The sequence below is a fragment of the Megalopta genalis genome, unplaced genomic scaffold (assembly GCF_051020955.1).
Source record: "Megalopta genalis isolate 19385.01 unplaced genomic scaffold, iyMegGena1_principal scaffold0062, whole genome shotgun sequence".
NCBI lineage: Eukaryota > Metazoa > Arthropoda > Insecta > Hymenoptera > Halictidae > Megalopta > Megalopta genalis.
In genome coordinates, this window is record NW_027476131.1 from 234,320 (window position 1) to 243,530 (window position 9,211).

Sequence of the window (9,211 nt, forward strand, 5' to 3'; positions counted from 1 at the left end):
TGTCATTCCCGTGTGCACCGTGCCTCGGGAAGCCCGGATTGCTTTAACGTGCCATTTCTTTACGTGAAGTTATTACGAAAAAACTGCATGTGCCTTTTTGAAACACTAAAAATCTCAGTCCGTGTGAGCAGAACAGTAAAATGGCCCTCTATCAACGATTAATTGCAATAATGGCGTGTCGAGTGTAAGAAATTTTGCCGGAATCTGTGCTGTACCTGCGAGAAGATTAAATGACAATCCCCGGTTGATTAGGTCCAAAATATTGCAACGAAGTTTACATTTTGTCACAATTATGCCTTATCAATGAACAGTCGAGCCGACTCTCATCGCTTCTCCGAGAAGAAATATTTCCAGTATTCCGATAAATCCTGGCCCGCGAAGGTTTACCAACCATTAATAACGGTACTAATCACTGCTCCCGCAGACTCTATCGCGTTGCCGAAAAGTGAAGGATGGTGAAGCCCCTGTAAGCTCGGCAAATGGAGGCACGTACTACACAATCGTGTTTACTATCTAGGTTGGATCACGATTTCGCGCATGAATCGCAGCATCTGGCGCATTTTAAATGCGGATCACTAATCTAGCTGGGCATGCGAATTCATGGTAATTAATTTTCGATTATACAAACATAGCCGGCATACGGGCCGGCGCAATGGCAGGCTTACATCCCGCGCGAGTCTCTGCCCTCGGAGGAATCATCGGACCGCGCATATTTATGAATATTCAGCCGGCGCGATGCGCGCGGTCAATCGATAGTAGGAAACAGGCACGAGAACGGCTTTCCGTGTGGATATCAATCCGTCGCGGCCACGCAAATATTTATCAGAATTGCCTAGTAAAATAAATTCCGGCGCCGGACCGTGCACACATGCGTCACCGACTACCGACCCGCCATAAATCCGTAGCTCTCGTCGTCCAAGTATCAACCATTCACGGTGTTCGGGTTAACGACACGGCGAAAGAATCGTTCGGACGGCAAACCGTCGGCTAAAATATTCTATGGATCGCGCCGTGTATGCTCGTTTTTATAATCGGCTTCGAATACTCGATGTAGCGTCTTCGTTTGCAGCAGCAACGGACCACGTTTCTTTTTATTGGGTCTTCCGGAAAGTTCAGTCCGATAGTGTCACTTCAAGTTTCAATCCATATGCACATGTTGATTTGAGACATATATGACTATCTCTCATTATCATTGCATTTGCACATGTACTCTCCTAAATAAACTGAAACAAAGATGTCTCATGTTATTATTAAGCGAGACACGATCGTGAAAACATGGCTACCGATGATAATGCCAGACCACATGCTGCTTTGGCGACTCGTCAGAAAATCGCAGAGCTAGGCTGGCAAATTCTGTCACATCTACCATACTCCCCAGACCTAGCACCCTCTGATTGTCACTTGTTTCTCTCTTTGCAAAACTTTTTACAGGAAAAAAATTCAAAAATGAAGCTGATGTCAACCAAGCACTAGTTGAGTTCTTCGCCTCTAAAAATAAATCATTTTTCAAAACTGGCATTTACAAGTTGCCATCGCGCTGGCAAGAAGTCATAAGTAACGATGGAAAGTATATTCTACAACTTTCCGGTAGACCTAATAATCATTTCGCGCGAACTTGTTAGACGTTTGACGATCGTTTCGAATTCAGATCGATAGTTTCACGATATTTTTGTGACTGAGAACGATAAAAGGATAGTTTAAAAAGATTCGCGCGTTATTTGTAACTAACTAAAGTTATCGACGAAGATACTTTGTTGTAAGACGTGTTTTCTGAGAGATAATTATTTCGCATAAAAGTCTGCAAACATTGTATGCGTGCGAGAAGCGTTCTTCTACATTTTTTTTCTCCTGAAATACATCTAAATCGTACATCATGTATAAACACATTGTGTAACGCGAAACACAGCGTAAATCGCCTGTCCGCCGGAATGCATGCCGATTACACATCCCCGTAAAAATACGAGATATACGGAAAGATACAAATTGCGCTGCCTTGTTTCTCGGTGGATTGATCGCAAAGAGTCGGCGTAATGCGCGGATATGACTCGTATAGCCGTTACATATGCACGGCACGTAGTTTCCGAGTAAATCGAGTTTGAATGTTCGAACATGAGCTTTTTTCTTTTTTCTTTTGTCATTCCAAGCAATAGCAAAATCATTTAAATAAAATTCGAGTCGATTGGTCCAGTTCTAAAAAAGTTATTGTGTTTTAAAAGTTGTACGAACGTTAATGGCGATACAGTGACTGCCGTTAATGTTTGGAGAACTCTTCCGAAAGTTCTGATTGTTCTGATTGTCGCGAATGTTCTACACCAGACGTCTTTAAGACGTCTTAAAGACGTTTCTGTGCTTTTCTGGGCTGGAGTCCACTTGTACACCATTTTTCATGGACACTCTGTATGTACGTATGAAATGCGGATAAGTGAACTTTCATTTTGTCGGTGTAGAGATCTGCTATAGTTGTTCTTTACTCGCATTGGCTGCAGAGATCGTCAAATATGATGTCAAGTTATTCTTAGTTACGTGATATTAGAACTAATTAGAAAAAAAAATTGTTACTGTAGAAGCAGCTGGTCAAAATACAACTATACAAGATACAATTTATTATTAATAGTCCTATGATAAACCTAAAAAAATATTGCTACTATTAAAGAAACTGGTCAAGATACATCAAAAAATTAAAAGTTATATACACTTACTTAACTAAATAATAATAATAATATTTATTTGCTGAAAGGAGCAAATGTCAGGTTAAACAATTTATTAATACAAAAAACACTACAATCTAATAGACCTGCCACGCATTCGAGCACACGTCGAATTTGTCAAAGCTGGCCGAGCTTGTACATGAGGTGCGACCATTCTCACCTGAGTAGGAAATGGAACTGCTCTATGTACCGTCGCCCTCGGTTCTTTAACAGCAGCCGCAGCAAAACGTTCTCTCTTTCTCTGCACTATGCGCTGCTTGTAGTGTCTCGCGGTTCGTCTGAGTATAGGATCATTCTTACAGACATTCAACCACTTACCTGACACTCGAGCAGCGCAAAGCAGAGATCGAGGATCCAACGTGCGTAGGATCAACTGCGACACCTCCGGCGGAAGTTCGGAAATAAAATCCACCTTGGTAGGGTCGAGCCATCCGATCACATTAAGGAATTTCCTGAAGTACACCATGTTGCTGATGCAGATACAAGGCGTATATATAGGTACATATATATCCCTGGTCACGCTTTACGCTTCGCGTGGTGACCGTTCCGGAACAGTGATTCGACCAATCAGGAGCGAGTTCGACTGGACATACACTTTCCACATAATTCTATCGAATTGTACTTAATTTAGGAGAAACTTGCATTCAGGCATACTGTGAAATGAGAATGCAATTGTTGTAGGGTTACTGTTACTATTGGTAAAAAGTATTCTATTCGATAGAACGGACGTCTGGCTTTATAATTACTATAATTATACAGTGTTTAATAGCTTATTATATTATTATAATATAGTATATTATTATATATATATAAGTATAATATATTATATTACAGTATATTATTATAATAATTATAAAGATATATATTAAATTTTATACTAACTTTGTTTGTACATATCTACAATATTATTATAATTATTATAATAATATACTGTTTAATAACTATATATATAAAGACAATATTAATATGAAATTATACATATTTTTATAAGATACGGAATAAAGAAATTATGTGATATAATTTCTGACGTATAAACAAAAGAGCATCGAATATTTTGTACCGTTTGCTTTATTCTTGAATGATTTTTCCATTCTTTTCTTATTCGCGTCGATCAACGTTAGAAACTTTCACAGTGACAGTAATTATTTCTATGTTAAAATTTAAAATAATCTTCGTTTTCAACGAAGACTGTAATAATTTACTTCAACAATCGCGTTTAAGCATTCTGCTGAAATATTTTCTCCGAAGAGTGGTACAACATTCTGATGCATTTTCTACGTATTATTACTAAGGAGCTTATGTTATCCTAAATCCGTTTTGGCAGATTTCGAGGAATTGTCGGAAGCACTGCCTTGGCTTCGTACCTCATATGTAGCGCAACTTTTCGCACCTGCGCGGAGCTCAGCAGTTTCCACTGCGCCCCGACCACATAGAACTTGACCGAAGGTGAAACTCAGCTCCGTAAGTTGTGTTCTACGAATGTGGCTTCGAAGCTCTCAATATCACGAGTGCATGCGAGCTGGGACCGTGATACGTAGCTATACAAATTCCTTATTATTTCCGGGCGTATAATTGTAGAAATGATTTCGACAGTTCCATGTCAAACATGTGGGGATATATAGAACTGACACGGAATTATTTCGTCAAGCTTGAAAAGCCGTTTATAGTTAGAAAGATCGGCAATGTAAAATAAATGCATCGTGGCGTATTACAGAATGAAGCTTTTGCATTTTATGCAAAACTTCTGTAACAGAAATATTAAAAATAATACGAATACTTGTTCGCTGCAAGCTCGACAAATTAAAATTTTCAGTAACATTATTTTATAAAGGGTAAAATTGGTATTTTTGAACGCGTGTCCTGATTTTGTACAATATGCTACAATAAGCTTGAAATATTCTTCCTTTTAGACAATAAATTGGAGATGATAGAAAAAGTTGTCTCGAGCAAATCAAAATAAAACTGGTGAAAAGTTCTCTTTGCTCCACGTTACGGAACAGCAAAATCTGTGTTTTTACTACTATTGAACTGATTTTTACCCATTAAAATTCACATAAACGTGCATAACAAAAATTGATTCATTATCTTTCTGTAGCAATTCAAAGATTAATTCATAATATCTTTGTAATATTGTCGCACGTTGACCAGAAAGCATTTTATAGTTGACGTAAGAAATTTCGCCTTCCTTTTACCATTTTTGTACAAAAATTCACGAAAGTTTCCATAAAGATTCGCAGTCTACTTATTGGAACTAAATAATAAGCTTGCTACTGCAAGCTTGTCAAAATAGGATATTCTATTGTACGCCATTCTAATATATCTGCCGCGTCTTATTGCAACAGTCTTCACCCCATTCCTATTGTCAGCATGGTTTGAAGAACCTCGCGGAATTCGTCGAAATACCACCTCGGCTTTGATCCAAGCGTGAGCCGCAATTTTTTGCACTACCGCGGGATTAGGTAGATTCCTTCGAACCGTCACTCTCAGCTCCTCAATACCTTCACCAAGGAAACGTTCTTTCATTTTCCTCTCCGCGCGTTCTTTGAAACGCATTGCAGTTCGTCCCAGGTTCGGATCTGACCTACAGACATTCAACTATTCCTGCGATACTTGAGCTGCGCCGAGAAGAGGTTCAGGATCCAAATTGCGCAGAATCAGCTGTGATACTACTGCAGGGAGTTCGGAAATGAAATCTACTATTTGCGAGCTGCTGCAGTCCAATCACGCGAAGGAAAGGTCCTGAGGCATTCCATGTTGTCGCTGTTTATTCAGGATTTCGAATGATTTGTTTTGTTAAAATCTCGAGAATTTTATACGGTCATTTTGAAACAGCCATTTTCCTTGGTACATCTGTATGTGAAAACTGAGCAATTACTAGCCTAGCAACGAATTTAAATCAGCAGACAAATTAAAAGTATTTATGAATGTCAATGTATTATAGTTTTAGCTTATTAGATTTTTTAACACTAAACCTACCGAGCACTAAAAGCGACGAATTTCTGTTGCTCTGTAAGAACGATAAAACCGAATCTCTTTAGACTTCCCATAATTTTTATTACAACGAATACTCGGACTGTGAAATTCATTTAATAATTTCTTATGAAAAAGTCTCTATAATTTCAGCAATTTTAAAATACAAAGTGTAAAACCGGTCATCCTGACCGTCTTGGTAGGTTTAGTTTAGAAAAAATATAATCATTCGATTTCGACTCTCTTGCAATTGATACGAACAATTTTTATTTCGCGTGAAGATCCGCAGTCTAACAATAATGTACGAGCTACAGCAAATAAAAATTCGTTTATTTTCCTGTCGTCTGGAAAGTAAACGAATCATTCTATAAATTGAACATTATTGGCATTCCTGTTTCGATGGAATTTCATCTGTTGCGCGGTAGAGCCCCGATAGTTGCACGAAAGCACATGAAAGCTGCAAGTGACCAAGTTCCTGGAATTATCGAGGCGATCAATCAACTATACGGAATCACTCATCTCCACTATATACCATCGATGCTACTATATTAGACAACGTAGTACCTTGTGCTACGTGTTTCCCGTAATTACACAACAGCCACCGACGTATTTTGATCACATTCAACCGAGGCGTGTCACGTGCCGGTATCGAAACTGCAACTAGTGAGGTTCCAATGCAATTATGTTACAATATACAGCAGCGATTGTTTCTTGTTACACGATTCACTGCTATGTAAAAATAGAACAATAAATTATGCTGCATAAGTATCGGCGATCAGTTGCTATCAATTTCGTTTATTTATCATTTATTACTAATTCTGTTTATACTATATGGAATATATATTATAGTGTATATTTTATTATATATATTATATAGTATAATGTTATAATATTGTAATACATATAATATTTTATTATATATTATAGTATACATTTTAATTATTTCAAGTATTATTTATTTTGTATTATATATATATAATAATACATAATAAATAATACTTGAAGTAATTTATACCGTACCATTTACACTCTGCAGAAATAATGGTCAAAGTATTGCACTTTATGTTTTATATCCAATATTTTTTAATAATGCCTTTTGTCTATATTCCTTATAAAATATCCATTTGAACCTTGTTGTTCAGTGCAACAGTACAAACTTTTCATACAGTTTTGCATTGATTCCGAAGTGATTATCAAAAGAATATTCATTTCGTTTCACTGATCTTGATAAAAGTTGTTGTCTCATGCGGATCAAAAGTGATGCATATTCCTGAATAAAAGTTTATACACGCGTTTCGGGCATTGCAATATATTCTGCAATGCTGAGCACAATAAAAGAATAACTTCAGTATTGTTTCATAACTTCTCCGTGCACCGTGTTGCGTGATTGAAATGTTTCCTAGTAAAATAAAAATACACGTATTCCCTCTCTCCTTTGTGCACGAAGAGAGTAATTTACATATCTGCAGTTTCTCTCGTCGATTCATCGTTTAAAAAAAAAAACAAAGCTAGTAGAAGCATGGGATACAATATTTTATTAAATGCGCCACGTCCGTTGCACGAAATATGGAAAATATGGAACAAAGTAGAATCGCAAATTTTCTGATTATTAACGGTAGGGTTTATGTGACTGTAATTAACTGCCTTCGTAAAATTAATTTAATTCCCTTTGCAGAAAATACGGAATCGTTATCGATTTATAATGTTGATGGCACACATGTTAATAAAGAAGAAAATTTCGATTTATCCCGTTATATTTATTGACAACGTTAAACTTTCGAACATTGATCTTTGTTTTCGTTAATAACTCGTAAACGAAGCTTCGGAGAAAATTTTCGCAAAGGAAAAAGTTGCTTCAAATGACCTCAGGAACCTCCAATATCCGGATTACGAGACATTTTCGGGACACCCTGAGTGATTCAAGATTCTGGGCTCGATAGTAATATATATATAACTTCGATATAACTTCAAGATTTAGTAGAAAATATTATCGTTACTTTCGGGCCACTCTGTAGACACGCGGACACTCCGTAGATAGTACTGTAGTGTCATTTACACGGCGGGTTCTTTCCTTAAGGCAGTTCCGGAGTAGAAACATGTCTCCGAAGGGGTGCACAGATTGTAACTCTGTAGCACAATGTGTATCGGATCTTGCTTTCATGGAGATACGGGGTTGGCCAACATCGCGACAGGATATGGTAGTTTGGTAGGTATGGCGCAGTTTAAACTCATCCATTAGTGGCTACTAGCCGGCAATGTGTTTCTAAGCAAACCGTAGAGACGAGATCCTGGAGTGGCGCAGTTTCCAGGAAACAGTCGTCCACCATAATACATTTTCTGCGACACTGCCATCGAACAAAATCTCCGCCGGCACAAATCTGGCCAACTTTCTGCGTCAACTGTTCCGTCTAGTTGCATAACAGGTTGCCCTAAACACGCTGCGATAGTATGAGAAGCCACTGTCTGATAATCACATTATCATGTTCGGCCAGAATGGTCTCTCTTCCGTCACGTAGGCAACGGAACGGAAATAATACTTCGTGACAAAATTGACGCTGCTAGTAAATTTATTTGATTAACCCTTAGCACTCGAGTGACTCAGAGGCACCACTAAAATTTGTTACATCACGTTTTAAGATAATGTTTATATTAATAAAGTTTAGATTTAAAAAATTATATAATATATAATAATTATATAATAATTATATAATAACAATAACTGTTGTGTGAGTTCCAAGAATCAATTTCATATGCATAAAATGCATTTTATCATATAAAATAAAAAATACTATAAGTGAGAAAAATGATTATATTTACAGTTTAAATAGTTTCGAGTGCAAAGGGTTAACATTAGATTTACGGAACCTGTCAAAATAATGGGTCTCTAATTCTTTAATTTACGATTATTTGTATCGTATAGAGATACATTTACGAGTTATTTATTCAATTTATATGTTACTTGCGGCAAACGTTGCAATAATATTTGTTAAAAATCAGAACAATTGTCTCATTGTTACTTTTATAAACTGATAAAACGAAGGATACAGCGACGACGAACAAAAGTTATTTTACGCCGGGTGGAACGTGTTCTCTTATCATTAGAGCGCGGATTTTATGCATTTGTGACAAAAATGAGTAGGTCAAACGGAAAACGAAGAAGAAAAATAAATTAAACGATACAAAAATACCGTTATTTTATTTTCAACAGAATAAAATAATTCGAAAAAGAATGAAATCTCTACGTAGCTCCAAAATCTTGCAATTAATGCTGACAATTTCAATTTTTCATAAAATTTTCAGTCAATTTATCGTAGTCGTGTAACGAGTGTGCACAATTAAAATAATTAGTGAGTTTAACCAATACGCTCCACATAATTGCAAAACAGAAAAGAAAAGAATTTCGTACAATTAGATCGTTGATTATTTCCGTGCCGGTTGGTTAATTATCAAATGAATTCGTATCACACGAGTAATGTTAAGTACAATTTAATTATGTAAAATTAGTTGCATCTGTGTCCGGCGAAGCGGGCAGA